Raw genomic sequence first — 17,254 nt, forward strand, 5'->3', positions numbered from 1 at the left:
CTGGCAAGACACACACAGTTCACAGACCCTCGCAGAACAAGCCCGGAGCAGCATCCCAGCAAAGCGCTCTTCCCGAGTGCCTCCCGCTAGCTACTCTCGTTTAGGCAGGCTGGGGGCCCGATTGCGAGGTGGGCGGGACCGGAGAGTCGCCCCGCCCCCTGACGGTCCCTCCGCGCTCGGCGCTGGGATGAGGCAATCACGTGACCTCACATCCGGCGCGGGAGTCCTGAGCTCGCAGGGTGCTCCCCGTGTGCCCGCCGGCCCTCCCCGCAGCGTGACCGGGCGCCGTGGCCGCGGGGAGGGGGTCCGCTTCGTCGCCGACGGCGGGAGGCCTTTTTTCCGCGCAGACCGTCTCCCCCTCCTCCCCTGCCGGTCTTCCGCGACGCGCTCCCTTGTTCGTTCTTGCCCTGCCCGGCTGCACGCCGCCGCCGCAGGCGCCGACGAGCGGAGCGCGAACGCCCCTGCTCCCGGTGCGGCCCGGAGCCCCGCCGCGGCCGCTCCGTCCCCACAGTCCGAGCCGCGACGCTCGGCGGCGGCGCCTCGAGCCTGAGCGACCCGCGGCCGCCGGCGCTGGCCGAGGGCGATGGGGCTGGGTTGAGGACAGGCGGCAGCGGCGGCGGCGGCGGTGAAAGCGGCCGCCCGGCCCCCTGCGGCCTTTTGGCTGCCCGGGCCGGGAGGCCGCCGAGGAGTCAGCACGGCGGCGCGACTGGTGAGTGGTTGGGCGAGCGGGGTGTGGGACGGGTGGCCAAGGTGATGGGGGAGGCTGGAGAAGGCGAGCTGCGTCGCCCCGGATGGCGGGTACCAGGTGGCTGCTTCCACGGCCCGACTTGGACATCACCTCTCAGGGAAGGTGTGTGTGACGGGGAGAGGGCGACGGGACCCGGCACTGTCTGGGACCACGTGTGGCTGGCTGGCTGTGGAGGCCTGGAGTTGCATCCGCTGCGTGCGGCCCGGGCTGACGGGTCAGCCGCTCGAGAAAGTCTAGAAGGTGATGTGTCCCGATGAAGAGGGTGGGCAGGGCCCCTGACGGGTTCGTGCTGGTGCCGACGAGTCCAAGTTCGGCCCCGGCCACGGAGTAGTAGTAGATTCCTATGGGTATCAGCACACTTTATAGCTAACCGAGGCCCAGAAAGGAAAAGTGACTTCGGACATAATGAGGTGTCAGCGCTGGAGATTGTGAAGAGCCAGGCCATACCGTGAGGGCTAGAAAGATTCGGAGCCCTTTCCGCTAGGACTTTGTGGTCTGCCCTTCACACAGACAGGCTGTGGGCTGAACGGTATCTTTTATGGTGGGGGGTGTGGAGTTGGGAGGGAGGGAAGGAATAGCACTGGGCATTGACAGTAACTGTTCGGGGCTTCCCAATTTGGAAAGCTTTTGTGACAGGTGTTTATTGTTTCCTTTTCCCTTAGGACTGACAGAAGCGTCCTAGGATCTTGGGTGTCTGGACATAAGAGGTATGAGTCACTTATATAATTAGCTATTAATCATTAATGTTTGAGATTTAGAACTATATTTAGTGGTTTATGTTAGTGCAAAGTAAATGGGAATGGAACCATAAACCTAGAAACTTATACGATTCTGGACTGAATGGAACATATTTGAGTATGTTAATGGTGATTTTTGATCTACAGGACAGGAAGTTACGTTTTTTTTTTTAAATCCAAGAAATGTGGGGACTTTTTAAGATGAACATTCTTCTAGAGGGTTTATGGCTAGCATGAAAGCTTATTATTTTAAAGTATTTTTATTTCTGTATGTGTCTATTAGTATGTATTTAACATGTGTGGGTGCCCTTGGAGGTCAGACCCTTTTGAACTGGAGTTACAGGTGGTGTGAGCCCCCTGCCCACACTCCGGGTTCTCTGTAAGAGCAGTTATCACTGTTTTACTGCTGAGCTCTAATTCCAGTGTGACTTTATTTTTGAAGGGCCAGTACATCATTAAAAGTGTACCTTTGATTAGAACATCTTTGCTAAAATACCATGTTAATTTTATCTTTCTGGACTATGCGTAGCATTCTTTTTGAGGATTATTACTTTGCTGAATAGGCTGTGGTTGCCAAAATAGATTGTGTGGACAGCCCATCTGGGTTTAACAATAACTTCAAAAGTTCATCAGTTTTTGAAAGTTTTTTGAAATAGTAAATCTAATAATGATTTTTGTAGAAAATGAAGAAAAAAATTTTCTTTAAAGTAAGGTTTGGCTGCCAGGTGGTGGTGGCGCACGCCTTTAATCCCAGCACTCGGGAGGCAGAGGCAGACAGATCTCTGGGAGTTCGAGGCCAGCCTGGTCTACAAGAGCTAGTTCCAGGACAGGCCCCAAAACTACAGAGAAATCCTGTCTCGAAAAACCAAAAAAAAAAAAAAAGAAGAAGAAGAAGAAGAAAAGTAAGGTTTGGCTATGTACACCCAGGTTGGCCTCCATGATCTTTCCTTAGCGTTTAGCTTAGAGGGTAAAGTTTGCTTCTTTGGTATTAACATCTGTTATCCCCCTTCCCCCATCATTCTTCATTAGGTTAAGTTGAAGATGAAGTAGTTGAGATTCTAAACTTTGTCAGAACATCAGCGTTTATATTTGGTAAATGGGATTGGGCATGGAAAGTATTATTTTAATTGCTTCATTTAAGTAGTACAGTTATAATTAGATGAAAACATTGAATAACAGTATATTTTGAAAACAAAGTTGATAAGCTTCAAATTGGTGTTGTAGAATGATTTTTTTTTTTTTTTTTGTCCAGGTCAACCAGTAACAAATTGAAGTTTTAATTTAGAACTAGCTTGAAATTAAGTTTCTATATTGGCATGAGACTAGTTTCATAGTTATTAGAACAAAACTCAATGTCTGTGGTACTTGGTTCTGTTATCTGATTTTAGCATTAAAAAAGTTCATTAGGTAATGACAGCTTTCCAAATTTTTTTAATTATTTTATGTGCCTTGGTGTTTTGCCTGCTTGTATGTCTGTGTGAGAGTATTGAATTCCCTAGAACTGGAGATACAGACAGTTGTGAACTGCCACGTGGGTGCTGAGAACTGATCCGTGGTCCTTGGAAGAGCAGTAGGTGCTCTTAACTGCTGAGTCACCTCAGCAGCCCCAAACGTATATTTTTCATATATTGATTCTTCAGTGGATAAGTGTTTGGTTCTGGATATAGTTCAGTTGGTAAACTAACTATTCTCCATGAGGCACTGGGTAAAATCCTGGGTGTAATGTCAAATGCTTGTAATCCTCAGCCACAGACTGTTTAGGGCTAGCCTGATCTACATAAAACTGATAACTATAGAAAATTGTAATAATTTGCATGAAATTTAGGAATCAGACCAGACTGATTACTGCTTTTTTTTTTTTTTTTTTTTTTTAACTTTGCCAATCAATGCCAACGGTATGCTAGGCTCTAAAATAAATACTTGGTAAGTATTGAACTTCATTTTCTAGATGAGGAAACTGAAGTTTTGTCATACACTTTGATAAACCTAGAAATAACTTCTGTGTTGCAGAAAGTAGTGTTAAACTTAGATTGTGACTGTCTTCAAAGTCCTTAAACTGTAAATTGCTTAACTGCTCTTTTTTTCTCCTTTCCTCTTTAATTCCAATTTACAAAGAGTGGTAACATTTCAAAGAGACTTGAGGGTTAACAGCCTATGTAAAGAAAGGAGCACTTAGCTCTCCTGACACTCAGAGTTCCTTTCTTCTTCCCATTTTGTGCATTGTGTTTTTATATCATGGTGGCTTTGAAACCACCGAAGAACATGCTTCATTCCTGAAATAAATAATAATCTTAGCAAGGTGCTGGGATCGCATTACTGCACTCATGGAACCCAGCCAGTGGTCAGAGCATGGCAGGAGAGCACACCGGGGAATTTGTCTTCATCTGTATTTTTCCCCAGTGTTGGGTGATAGTGAAATAAAATCTGAAAGGTAACCAAAATATTGGAAGACAAGTAATCTTGATGTTTTTATTTTACTTTGTTTCTTTTTCAAGAGAGGATTTCTCTGCAGCCCTGGCTGTTCTGGAACTAGCTCTGTAGACCAGGTTGCTCGAACTCAGTTATAGACCTGCCTCTCTCTCTTGAGTGCTGGAATTAATGGCATGCAACTCCACTTCCTAGCTCTATGGTCTTATGTACAATGGATTCTGTTTTGTTGTATTTAAATTTGAATTCAGGGCTTCACAGATGGTAGGCAAACACTATTCAGAGCTTTATCTCTAGCCCCTTTGGCTGTAAGGTTTCAACTTACTTGCCCAGATTGGCTTTGAACTTGCGGTGTATCCCTGGATAGCCTTCACTTGAACCTCTCCTGTCCAGAATTTCTAAGTAGCTGGGATTGTAGACCTGTTATTTCAGGCCTGTAAACCAGATGGTTTGGCAGTATACTCGGTGTCCTACACCTTGTATGTGGCTAGACCACACATTGAGCATGCGTTAACAGCTTAGCATTTATTTTCAAGAACACTTTTGTTGAGGTACACTAGAAGTGGTTAATTTAGTGTCTAACATCTGTTGATACACTTGATGTACCCTAGAATTCTAGTGATGAAAGGTATTCTATTTAGTATTCTTTCTACACAGCACCCACCAATAATTTAACCTTCTGTAGTTTTAGTTAACATCATTCACCTGTGGTTTGAAAATATTAGATGGAAAATTCCAGAAAGAAACCTTCTACACTAGTGATTCTCAACATGTGGGTTGCAACCCTTTTGGTAAACCTATCTCCAAAAATAATACTACGATCTATAGCAAAATTACAGTAATGAAGTAGCAACAAAAATAATTTTATGGTTGGGGTTACCATAACATGAGGAACTGTTAAAAAGTCACAGCATTAGGAAGGTTTAGAGCCACTGATTTAGACATTTAAGTTTTGTATTATTTTGAATAATGATGAAATTTTGTACTGTCCCATTGTTCTGGCCTAGCCATGAGTCAGTCAACTACTGGTCCAGTATACTTGCTGTTTGTGCCTACCAGTTGCTTATTAGCCAAATTGTAACCAATAAATAGACTGATGTGATATTTTAGTTGTAAGGATCCCTATTTATTTAGCTAGCAATTCAGATTATCCAAAGAAAAACTAGAAATTGCTTTCTTAAGTTAAAGATAAGATATTTTAAGAGGAAAAAAAATTGGAAACATTCACATAGCTTTCATTACAGTATGTTATGTTGCTCTGTTATTATTGATAATCTTACTGTGCTTAATTTATAAATTAATAGACATGTTTGTATAGGAAAAAACATACAAAGTCTGATTCCATGTGTGCACTGGGAGGTCTTGTACTGCCCAGTTCGTTTAAGGGAACTAATGTATGCCGTATCTGATCTAGCTAAATCTTGATCTATAAGGTGGCTACAGGAGTTTTTTGTAACTTTCTGTTAATTGAAGCTAACTGGCCTCTATACAGAGAGTAACTAACTATGTAATAATCAAAGCCATGTTCTGATTAGCCACCTAAACTTATCCAGATAATAATACATAAGAAGCAAGGAAATCTTACTTGAATTCTTTTACTTTGAGAGAGAAGTTCAGAATTCAGGTAGAAATACGAAGTATTCTAAGGTTATTTAATCTTTTAAAAATTTTATTGATTTGCTGGACCTGGCACATGTCTTTAATCCTAGCACTTGAGGCAGAGGCAGGCGGATCTCTGTGAGTTCTAGGTCAGCTTAGTTTACAGAATGAGTTCCAGGACTGGCTCCATGGCTACTGAGAAACCCTGTCTCGAAAAACCAAAAAGAAAAAAAAATTTACTTTTTACAAAATACAAAAGTGCTTTTATTTTATGAATGTTTTGCCTGCATTTATGTTTGTATACCATGTGCATGCCTTGTGCCTAAGGAGGCTAGAAAGGAGGAAAGGCTGGAAGATCCCTGGAACTGGGCCTATGAAGGTTATGAACCACCATGTGGGTGCTGAGGACTGAACCTAAGTTCTGCAAGAGCAACAAATTTGGAGGGGGGCTAGGGGCAGGGGTTGAGACCAGGTCTCTATGTAGTCCTGTATGTCCTGGAGCTTGCTATGTAGAACAATATGGCATTGAATTTACAGAGATCTTCCTGCATCTGCCTTCCTTTGAGTGCTAAAATTAAAGGCATGTGCCACCATGTCTAGCTGGAAAAAGTGCTTTTATCTGCTGAGCTATCTCTCCAGGCCTCTCCGCCCCCCTTATTTTTAAAAAATTGTGTCTGTGTTTAGGAGTTCCGGTGCCTATAGAGGCCAGAGGTGTTAGATTCCTTGGAGATGGGGTTACAGGCAGTTGTGAGCAGCCTGATGTGGGGTGTTTGAAATCAGACTTGGGTACTCTGGTAGAGGCGTATGTGATCTTAACTGCTGAGCCATAACTTAATCTTGAGGAAAGTAGGTGTTTAAAAGGTAGAATATCCTGATGTTAATGATAATCTGATGTAAGGTGTTAGTTACAAATTTGGCATTACTGATATTAAAAATAGAAGTAATGTATATGGCTGGGCACAGTGTTGTGAGTGTGTAGTTTATGACTGGGGAGGCTAAGGCATGAGGATATGAGGCTAGTGGTTCAGAACCAGCCTGGTGGTACTTTGGCTCAAAACAAAACAAGTTGGGTATAGTAACGCTGGCTCAAGAGGCTGACATAAGGCTCACCATAAATTCAAGGCTAGCCTGTACTACTACCTAACAAGACCTTGACTCACAGTAACAGAACAAAAATAAAATAACAAAAAGGATAAAATATCATGAATTGACATAAGCATGACTCCTACTCTGATAGTTTAAACTTTATTTTTATAATTATTCTTAGTCTTGAAAAATGGGAGTGAAGAAGAAAGCTATCCAAAAATACACATACCTGAAACTAAAGTTATCTGAGAATGGGAATTGTTGCAAAGTTCCCCAGAACGTTCTAACACCAGATCTCTTGGCATCCCACGGGTCATATTTGAACCTTTGGTATAATTTGAGGTGGTAAAACAGCTTGATAAATAGCTTTTAGGGTATGAAGTTAACCTTTTAATCAGAACTTTCTCTCAATTCTTTTCTGTAAGTCTTTGGAATGAGCAATCATATGACATAGAATAGTTAGGAAAGAAAGGTTCAGAAAGAACAAATTGTGCCTTAGTAGACTGAATTTACTCTTTTTATTTTTTCTTGTTTTCTTCACAAAAGCATTGGACATTAAAATAAAGGTTCAAGAGCAGAAAATATAATGCTGAGAGGTAACAGACAATTTAGACTGCCAACAGAAGCTGGTGTCTGGGGAGGTAAATGGCATATTAATAAAGGGTTGATTTCAGTCTGTCTTGGCCAGAGTCAGGGTTCATTTTTGTATTCTAGTAGTGACACTGTAACCAGCCTGGCAAAGGTGAAAATATTCTAAAGGGACACAGTCCATTGGACTACTGAAACAGTGTGCATTGTGAAATTAGAGCTCCCCCAGGAAGAGAAAGCCTAAAGCATAAGACCCTGTGTGTAGGGAAGGGTGATCAATGGATGGGCACAAATCTCCCCCTGGAAAAAAAGTTACAACTTGACATACTACCTTACAGGAACCACACCTTGACCTGGACTGCTTAGTAGAAATATGGAACTCTGGCTTCCTTCTCATGGTTAAGACCCAGAAGATGAACTTGACCAGGGGTCGCTGCATCACTTTGTCCCTCCTTACACCAGCACATTGACCAAATCTCTGTTTTCACTACTAATTTTGACTGTTTCAGTTGGCTTATTGCATGTGTATGGATGGTCAAACCAACTTGTAGAGGCAGAGACTGTGATCCTGACATAACAGCACATCTCAGAATTCAGTGTGATACTCTGTGACCCCTGTTGGGGGCGTTGCATATCACATTCTGCATATCAAATATTCATGATTCATAACTAGCAAAATTATAGTTATGAAGTAGCAGTGAAAATAATTTTATGGTTGGGGGTCTCCACAAAATGAACTGTATTTAAAGGGTTGTGGCATTAGTAAGAGAATCACTGCTCTATGGAGAACCAAGTTCTTTTTTATGTTTTTTGTTTTTAGAGACAGGGTTTCTCTGTGTAGCCCTGACTGTCCTGAAACCCACTCTGTGGACCAGGCTGGCCTTGAACTCATAGAGATACACCTGCTCCTGCCTCCCAGATCCTAAGATTTATGATGCATAGAGACCAACTTTGGAGAGTTGCCTTTGATTGCTTGTCACATTTCTTAATACTATTTATTTATTTACTTATTTACTTATTTATTTATTTAATTTTCGAGACAGGGTTTCTTTGTAGCTTTTTGATTCCTGTCCTGGAACTAGCTCTTGTAGACCAGGCTGGACTCGAACTCACAGAGATCCGCCTGCCTCTGCCTCCCGAGTGCTGGGATTAAAGGCGTGCGCCACCACCGCCCGGCTTCTTAATACTATTTTTAGTTGGTTTTAAAATGAGTCTTTGAATGTTTTTCACATATGTGTCTGAGTTTTTTTTTTAACAGTATCCTTGATTCTTTGTTTTTTCCCATTTGTGAAATATGAAAAATACTTTTTATTTTGCTACAAAAGACAAGTATTTTGATTGTTAATCTTTTCCTCCACAGTACTGGGGATTGAGCATAGGGCTTCCTGCATGTTAAGCAAACATTCTACCACTGAGCTATGATCTAAGCCCTTAATTATTATTATTATTATTATTATTATTATTATTATTTTTTTTTTTTTTTTTTTGGTTTTTCGAGACAGGGTTTCTCTGTGGCTTTGGAGCCTGTCCTGGAACTAGCTCTTGTAGACCAGGCTGGTCTCGAACCACAGAGATCCACCTGCCTCTGCCTCCCAAGTGCTGGGATTAAAGGCGTGCGCTACCACCGCCTGGCCTTTATTTTTTTTTTAAGGAAAAAAGTCTTCTTACAGTCTTACAGTGGCTAGGGTGGTCTTGCACTCTGTAGTCAGGCAAGCCTGAACTTTAGTCTCTAGCCTTAGCCTCTCTAGTAGATGAGAGTACAAGTCTTTGCCACTGCATTTAGCTCCTAGTTCTTTCTGGTTAATCTGTATTTGAGTTAGAATCAAATTATGTCTTATGTCCTGCTTTTTGGACCTCAAGTTCACACTGAAGGAAGGCCTCTGTAGGGGAAAATTACCCAGGGGGGGAAATACTTAAACTGCCTTGAAGCTGGAAATGGCCACTTGCCTCCTCCTCCCTGTCCCCCTTAGGGGTGGGATTAAAGGTGTGCGCCACCATTTCCCAGTTGCAACTGGTTTGTTTTATACTCTGTTCTCCCTTTTTACTGTTTCTGTTACCAGTGTCTGTTCCTGGCTACATTAGACTCTTCAGGTATTGTTTGGGTTATCCTTTCTGTATGACAGAACTGAAACATCCACTCTTTATATTTTCTCTAGTTTTTGTTGTTTATTTGAAACAGGGTCTTCTGTGTAGCTTAGCTAATGCTGGTCATGAGCTTTCCGCCTTTCTCCTTAGCTTTTATAGTGTTCGGATTACACTGGAATACTTATAGGTATACTACCAAACCTCACATCTATTCTTCATTTTGTTATTTAGAGATTCATATTAGGTTTATCACCTTTTCTAGGTATTTATGAAAATCTGTCATTTTCCTAGGGTTAAACCAAAGAATGAAACATAATTAAAAGGTTAGCTAAAAGTTGAGACTATTAGGAGACACTTCATACTTTGTGCGTATGTGTTTACCTGCACATACCTGTGTGTGCATATAGGTGCACATGTATTGCAGGTATTGTGTGCATCTGTGTGGAGGCCAAAAGACAATCTCAAATATTTCTCAGTGGCCATTTGTCTTGGTGTTTGTGGGTGGGGGTGGGGTGTGACATTGGGTGTCTTGTGGCTTCTCCACCTTAATTTTTTTTTTTTTGTTTTTGGTTTTTCGAGACAGGGTTTCTCTGTGGCTTTGGAGCCTGTCCTGGAACTAGCTCTTGTAGACCAGGCTGGTCTCGAACTCACAGAGATCCGCCTGCCTCTGCCTCCCAGTGCTGGGATTAAAGGCGTGCGCCACCACCGCCCGGCCCCACCTTAATTTTTTGAGACAGGGCCTTTCTCACTGAACTTGAAGCTCACTGATTGACTAGACTTTCCATGTTTGGCTTTTTTATGGGGTCTGTGAAGCAGAACTTAGGTCTTTTGTGTTTGTTTTTTTGAGACGGGTTTTTCTTTGTAGAATTCCTTTCTGTCCCGGAATTCACTTTGTAGACCAGGCTGGCCTTATCTGCCTGCCTCTGCCTCCTTAGTGCTGTGACTAATGGCGTGTGCTGGCGCCATCACCCTCAGCCAGGGTTCTTAAACATTGAACCACCTCTCCATCTTTTTTTTTTTTTTTTTTTTTTTTTTGAGACTGTCTCGCTCACTATCCGAGACTAGCTGGCCAGTGAACCTCACAGATCTGCCTGTCTTCAGGCTGAGTCCAGGTTCTGTTTTTTTTTGTATTGGTTCTGATCCTCATACAGGGCTTACCAAGCACTTTACCCACTGAACCCTCTTCAGTTCCTAGCTATCACTTCTGTATACTTCGGAGCAGAATGACTTGAGCAGTGGTTCTCAACCTGTGGGTCACAACTCCTTTGGGGTTGCCTATCAGTTATTCCTCATATCAGATATTTGCATTGCAGTTTATAACAGTAGCAAAATATGAAGTAGCAGTAATTTTTGTGATTGCAAGTCCCCACAGCATGAGGAACTATATTAAATGGTCGCAGCATTGGAGAACTGCTCTTGAGAGAAAGAGGAATTAATTTGATGGGCATAATATTGTGATGAGGTTGTAAAGGGAGGGTTACAGATTAGGAAGGGATCTGGCTAAGTTAGTTGGGAAAGGGCATAGGGTTTGGGAACATACCCAAACCCAAAATTTATTGTATGATTTTTGCCCAGAAAAAAAGAATGGCTCTACACCTGGTCTTAACTCGTTTCATTCGTTCGATTACATTACCAGGTGCTGACTTGAGTATCATCAGTTTAACGCTTTTAAAGCTAAGTTTGATGTGTTTGGTAACTGCTCTGACAATTGGAGTAATGGGGAAAAGTGAGAGGAGTCCTCAGTTAGAAGATTGAAAGGACAGTCAAAGCTTAGTTAAGGCTTGAGTTGGCTTGAAGGATTAATAGCAGTGCCTCAGCCAGGCTAGGTTTGGAAAGGCGTTCTTGGCAGAAAGAGTATTTGTATATAGAAGAATGGAGCCAGGAAGTGGCAGCGCTATTTGAAGAGCTGCACATTGTGCTCTCTGTGAAAGGGACGTAAAGTTTGTAAGTGTGATTGACAGTATTTGGTAAGTGACAGATTCTAAAGGCTCTGACAAGTCTTGTAATTAGTTTTTACTTTGGATCCTACTTCCACGTTGGTAGAGAAATTCATATTTTGCATTGTGAGACTTCAGATGCTAGCTAGAGAGCAGTGTTTTAAGTCACCATTTATTCAATTTTTATGAGCAGGGAATCTTTTGAAATGCTCTGGAGGCACTCTTAAAATCTGAGAAATGATTGCAGACAGTGGCAAGCTGTTGAGACTTATATAGAGGTTATAGTTAGTTTGCGTATAGATGTGACTGAGGAAGACTAGGAAAATGACCTTAATTGAGACAGTGTCAGTGAGATGGGACTGGTGAAGGGGCATGGGAAAGAATAGAAATGATGACCAGTTTGATAAAGGTGTTAAATAGTGAAGTCCAAGGTCACTTGTTTTAGACAAATCATACTCATTAAGGTGGAGAATGAACTGATAAATTTGAGGGGCAGTATATTTTGAAGAAAGGTTGAATTTTAGCTGTCTGTAAACAAGCATGCAGAAGTTGAATCTGAGTCTGGAAATGAGAGATCAGTGCTGAAAAACTGATGGGCAGTTGTTGCCATCAGACATTCCAGTAGTGCTGTATTTTGTCCCTGATGACACTGTTATAAAACAGGCCAGCGGATATTAGCAGTTAAGTGATCATAGGAAGTGGTAGCTTGGTAAACTGGCTACTTGCCCCCTTTTTTAGGTTAGTAGAAGGTAAACTGCAGATAAGCAGAATTGTGGGAGGTAGAAAGGGCATCTTGGAAGCTGGGTCACTGTTTTCCTCATGAATAAAGGCATCAGCTTTATTGGTAGCAAAAATTGATTTAATGGGTTTTTGGAAAATAACCCTGTGAAAGATAGTACTGTCAATGTCATTCTTGTTTTTCAAAAGATACTTTTTTTTTTTTTAATTTTTCGAGAGGGTTTCTCTGTAGTTTTTTGGTTCCTGTCCTGGAACTAGCTCTTGTAGACCAGGCTGGCCTCGAACTCACAGAGATCCGCCTGCCTCTGCCTCCCGAGTGCTGGGATTAAAGGCATGCGCCACCATCGCCCGCCAAAATGTGTAGCCCAGGCTGGCCTCGAACTCGTGATCCTCCTGCCTCTGCCTCCTTCAGCAAATCCTACCGGCGTGCGCCACCACAAACGGCTCAAATGATATTCTTTAGTCCTGGGATTGTACTAGAGTATCCAGTGGTAGAGTGCTTACCTAGTGTGGGTGAGGCCCTGGCAATATCAGTAAATTGAGTATATGCTGATGAAGGTGGTTCTAGACTAAGTATACCTGTACACATATTAGTTATTATTTTTTTTATTGTACTATGTAACCTTCACTGGCTGAAGCTCAATGGAGAGATGTGGCTGGCTTCCTGCTCATGGATCTGACTGCTTCTGCCTCATGAGTGCTGGGATTAAATGAAGTATCACCACACCCCGTACTCATCCCACAGGCATGGTCTTGCTAGGTAGCCTATGCTGACCTTGAACCAGTGATTTTTCCGCCTTTGCTATCTGAGTATATTTTAAAATTTTTCTTAGGATATAGTTGAGGTCTTTTTTTTTTCTTTTTTCTCCGAGACAGCGTTTCTCTGTGGTTTTGGAGCCTGTCCTGGAACTAGCTCTTGTAGACCAGGCTGGTCTCAACTCACAGAGATCCGCCTGCCTCTGCCTCCCAGTGCTGGGATTAAAGGCGTGTGCCACCACCGCCCAGCTTAGTTGAGGTCTTTTGTACTGCAGTGAATCAACATAGCATGATTTGAATTGAGAAAAAGAATAAAGCAGAAAAACACGTTCATACAATTTCTGAAGTTCACATAAGACAGGTATATGTGTATTTAATCCAGCTACCTTGGAGGCTGACTCAGGAAGATTTGGAGTTAGAGGCCAGCCTGTCCATTATAATCATACCTTACCTCAATGTACAGCTCTCTCCTAACAGACAAGGGGCTCCAAGTGCTTGTTAGCTACAATTGCAAATATGCAGGGTTCTGTCTTTTGTAAAGAACAATTTCCTACTGATTTTCTGCTCCTTTGTGTTTGAATCTTCAAATCGTCAAGCCTGAAAGCGTGAAATATGAGTCATACTGTAGTAAAGATCATGAATGAAATGAATTTTGGTGTTTTGAAAGCTCTGCAGTAATCCTGAAGTAAACCATGCCGAGTTACTAAAAGTAAACATTAAGCTTTCTGTTAGTAAAGAAAAAAAAGTGAGGTACTGGAAGTGAAGCTTGGGGTGGTCGAGTGCTTGCCTAACATGCAAGAAGCCTAGGATTTTAAACACTCCCCCAATCCACTACATAGGCCAGGCATTGTGCTCAGGCCTGTAAGTTCAGCACCCAGAAGGTGGAGGCAGGAGGATCAAAGTCTCATGAATTCTAGGTTGCACCTACAAGATGAAGGCCAGCCTGTGATGTATGAGACCTTGTCTTAGAAGATATTTCTGGGGTTTCTATCTCCTAAACACACTAAAGATTTAAGAATCTAATCAATTCTCTGGAAATTTTCTTTTTTTTTTTTAAAAAAAATATTTATTTATTATGTATACAATATTCTGTCTGTGTACGTCTGCAGGCCAGAAGAGGGCACCAGACCTCATTACGGATGGTTGTGAGCCACCATGTGGTTGCTGGGAATTGAACTCAGGACCTTTGGAAGAGCAGGCAATGTTCTTAACCACTGAGCCATCTCTCCAGCCCTGGAAATTTTCTTGTCTTGTTTTTTTCTTTTCCTTGCCAGTATTCTCTATTTCCCTCTTTCATCCTGGCTCTTCCTGTTCACTCTGCTGCTGTATTTTGAGTCCTTTCTGTACATGCTATTACTTTTTGTTTGACATTCCAACTGTAGTGAAGTCACTTAAAATACATTAGTAACTTTAAGCATGTAGTTACTACTAATAATGTACACATATATCACACTTAATTTTGAGAAATAAGAACAGAGATACTAACTTTGAGCATTCTATGCAGTGACCCATGTATGTCAGTGACCTGCTGACTCTTGCTGACAGCAACAATAACATTTAAAAAGTACTCCAGTTTTAACTGTGGTAAAATGTGAAAAATAGCAATCTTAGAATTAATGAGTATTTAGATTTCAACTATCATTTTTAAATCATTGATTTTAATGTCAACTGAGTATTAGTGGTTTTAGTTAATAGTACTGTAATTTTAAGCTGACACCAATTTGCATTAAATGAGAGAACCTTTCATTTATATATTATTTGAAGAAACCCTTAACCTAAAGTCTGAAATTATAGATTTTAGGTTGGGATAATTAGACTCATTTGTCAATTTGCCTTGCTAACAAAGATAAACTATTACTGGAACTCTTTTTTTTTTTTTTGTAACCCTTATTGTATTTAATATCTCTATTATGCAGTTTCACTTTTGCTTGTTTTAAAATAACTTTTTATTCAAGTCCCACTGTCATCCTTAAAGGGGGAAAATGAACAAAAATTTTACATTCAGTTATTCAGAGGAACTTGAAGGACACTTGTGATCTCTGTTCTATAATACTTATACTTTCTGAGTTAATATTAACACTTTGGTGTGTGTCTACAATTCCTCCCCCTCTTCCCACTCTCTCCCTCTTTGAGACAGGGTTTTACTATGAAACCTTGGCTAGGCTGGAATTGTGTAGCTCAGGCAGACCTCAAATTCACAGAGATCAGCCTGCCTCCGCCTCCAGAGTTCTGGGATAAAAGCCTTGCACCACTAGTGATTCCTGCCTCATAGCTCATTTTTTTTTCATAGCTCGTTTTTAAATACATACATGTAAGTTTTTGATACAAAAGTGCTGTATTAATCATGTTTCTTTTTTCTTGTATAGAGAGCTATCTTGGTCTCCATATAAATTAATTCATTTGCCTTAATTTTATAGGCTTATCCATATTCTGTTGGTGGACATTGATTTAGATTCTAAGGGGCTTAGGTTTTTGTTTTCCCTTGGTACAAAAAAAGTACAGTAGGGCCGGGCGATGGTGGTGCACACCTTTAAGGCAGAGGCAAGAGGATCTCTGTGAGTTCGAGACCAGCCTGGTCTACAGAGCTAGTTCAGGACAGGCTTCAAAGCCACAGAGAAACCCAGTCTCGAAAAACCAAAAAAAAAAAAAAAAAAAAAAAAAGTACAGTAGGAATATGTTTTATGCATATATACTTATATATACTTAGTCTAGATAACGCATGATGTGGATTTTAATTAGAATTGTTAGATTAAGGTATATATAATTTTGGTATATAATTAAGGTATATATAATTTTAAAATTTAAAGATGCTGTAAGTTGTCTTTCTATAAAGATGGTGTAAATTCTTTTTCCTCCCTTCCCTTTCTCTTGTTAGAGATCAAACCCAAGGGTTTGTGTATACTAAAGATAGATGTTCTTTTTGTTGATCTTTTTTAAGAGGCAGGAAAGATCTTATGTAAGCCCAGGATGGCTTTAACTTATAGTCTACCTGCCTTAGCCACCCGAGTACTGGTATTACAAGTATGCATCACCAATGCACCACCACTACTAACCCCAAATCTACTCTTTCTGGTTTTTCAAGACATGGTTTCTCTCCATGTAGCCCAGACTGGCCAAAGAGCTGCCTGCCTCTGACTCCTAGTTCTGGGATTAAAGTCATGTGCCCATGCACAGCCCCCTCCATCTCTCTCTCTCTCTCTCTCCCTCCCTCCCTCCCTCCCTCCCTCCCTCCCTCCCTCCCTCCCTCCCTCCACGTGCAGCCTTACTCTCCTTCCTTCCATTCTTCTTTCCTTTCCTTTTTTTTTTTTTTTTTTTTTTTTTTTTAAGAGATAGTGTCTTTGTAGTTCTTCAGGCTGGTCTCAAGCCACTGTGTAGCTGAGGATGGCCTTAAATTCCAGACCCTCCTGTTTTACTTGCAAAGTGCTGAGATTGCAGATGTGTCCCACCATTGCTAGGGGCTTTATTTGTTGTTGTTATTGTTGTTACAATTAAATTTTTTTTTCTTTGGTTTTTCGAGACAGGGTTTCTCTGTAGCTTTGGTGCCTGTCCTGGAACTAGTTCTTGTAGACCAGGCTGGCCTCGAACTCACAGAGATCCACCTGCCTCTGCCTCCCGAGTGCTGGGATTAAAGGCGTGTGCCACCACCGCCCGGCTACAATTAAATTTTTAAGTTGACCTATAAAGTAGTGAATTTCAACAGAAGTCATACTTTGTTAATGTTACTTCCCTATTACCCTCCTCAGAATAATTTCTTCATATCTGTATTAGGGTCCACCATACCTGTTTCTTGCTTTTATCACCTGTTTAATGGCTAAGTTACCACATAATTTTCCTTCCTCCCCCCCTTCCTTCCTGTAGTAAAAATTTAATTACAAGGTACATGGGTGGCAGACGAAGCCAAATTCAAATATCGTTAAGTAGTGAGGAAAGGTGAGAAAGAAAAATTCAGATTTGTCCAGACCCTTCACCACCTACCTAATTAATTATCTTGCCCTAGAAACACTGTTAAATGTCAGGATCTAGCACCTTTAGTCTTTTTTGTGACCTTCATGTATCATTTTGAGTGATTAAGCTTAGACAACTGTTAGACAAGTCATAGGATTCTTCTGAAATATCAGCGCTGGTGCCGTCCTTAGGGCAAGCTTGTCTAAGCTGGGTGCTACAGCATTCCTGGCCTGGTTGTGGGAGGCCAAGGCAGTGGATATTTCCTGGGCAGTGAGGTTGGGTGATAAGCGATGAGCATAATCAGCTGATAACCATTGAATAATTCGTCCACAAAGGGCTCTTAGCCATTGCCTCACATCAGCTATCACTGAGCAGTTGAGGTTGGTGGTGTGGACTTTCTCACCACTGCTTACCTCCTGGAAAAAGGTCCTGAGGTGGGAGGGCAATATGAATGTGTCTTGGAGACTTTTTTTTGTTTTTGAGAGGATCACGCTATTGAGCCCTGACTGGCCTGGAAACCCACTTTATGGACCGTGCTGGCCTTGAACTCATAGATTGTCTCTGTTTATGAATGCTGGAATTTTAAAGGCCTATGTCACCACGCCCGG

The 17,254-nt window shown here is 41.7% G+C and overlaps 1 protein-coding gene across 4 annotated transcripts in view; it reads left to right on the forward strand.

Moving 5' to 3' along the window:
• Positions 1 to 224: 224 nt before the first annotated feature.
• Atp13a3 (ATPase 13A3) overlaps positions 225 to 17,254 on the forward strand; it is an 85,771-nt gene continuing 68,741 nt past the window's right edge. For 3 of the 4 annotated variants that reach the window (XM_057764046.1, XM_057764049.1, XM_057764048.1), the window contains exons 1-2: positions 225 to 709; positions 1,411 to 1,455. The gene's annotated coding sequence lies outside the window, so the exon portion shown is untranslated. Of the gene's footprint in view, positions 710 to 1,410; positions 1,456 to 3,389; positions 3,409 to 17,254 lie in introns of all 4 variants that reach the window. The other variant, XM_057764047.1, reaches the window with a different exon arrangement.

Source organism: Chionomys nivalis, chromosome 3 (genome assembly GCF_950005125.1).
Source record: "Chionomys nivalis chromosome 3, mChiNiv1.1, whole genome shotgun sequence".
Classification (NCBI taxonomy): domain Eukaryota; kingdom Metazoa; phylum Chordata; class Mammalia; order Rodentia; family Cricetidae; genus Chionomys; species Chionomys nivalis.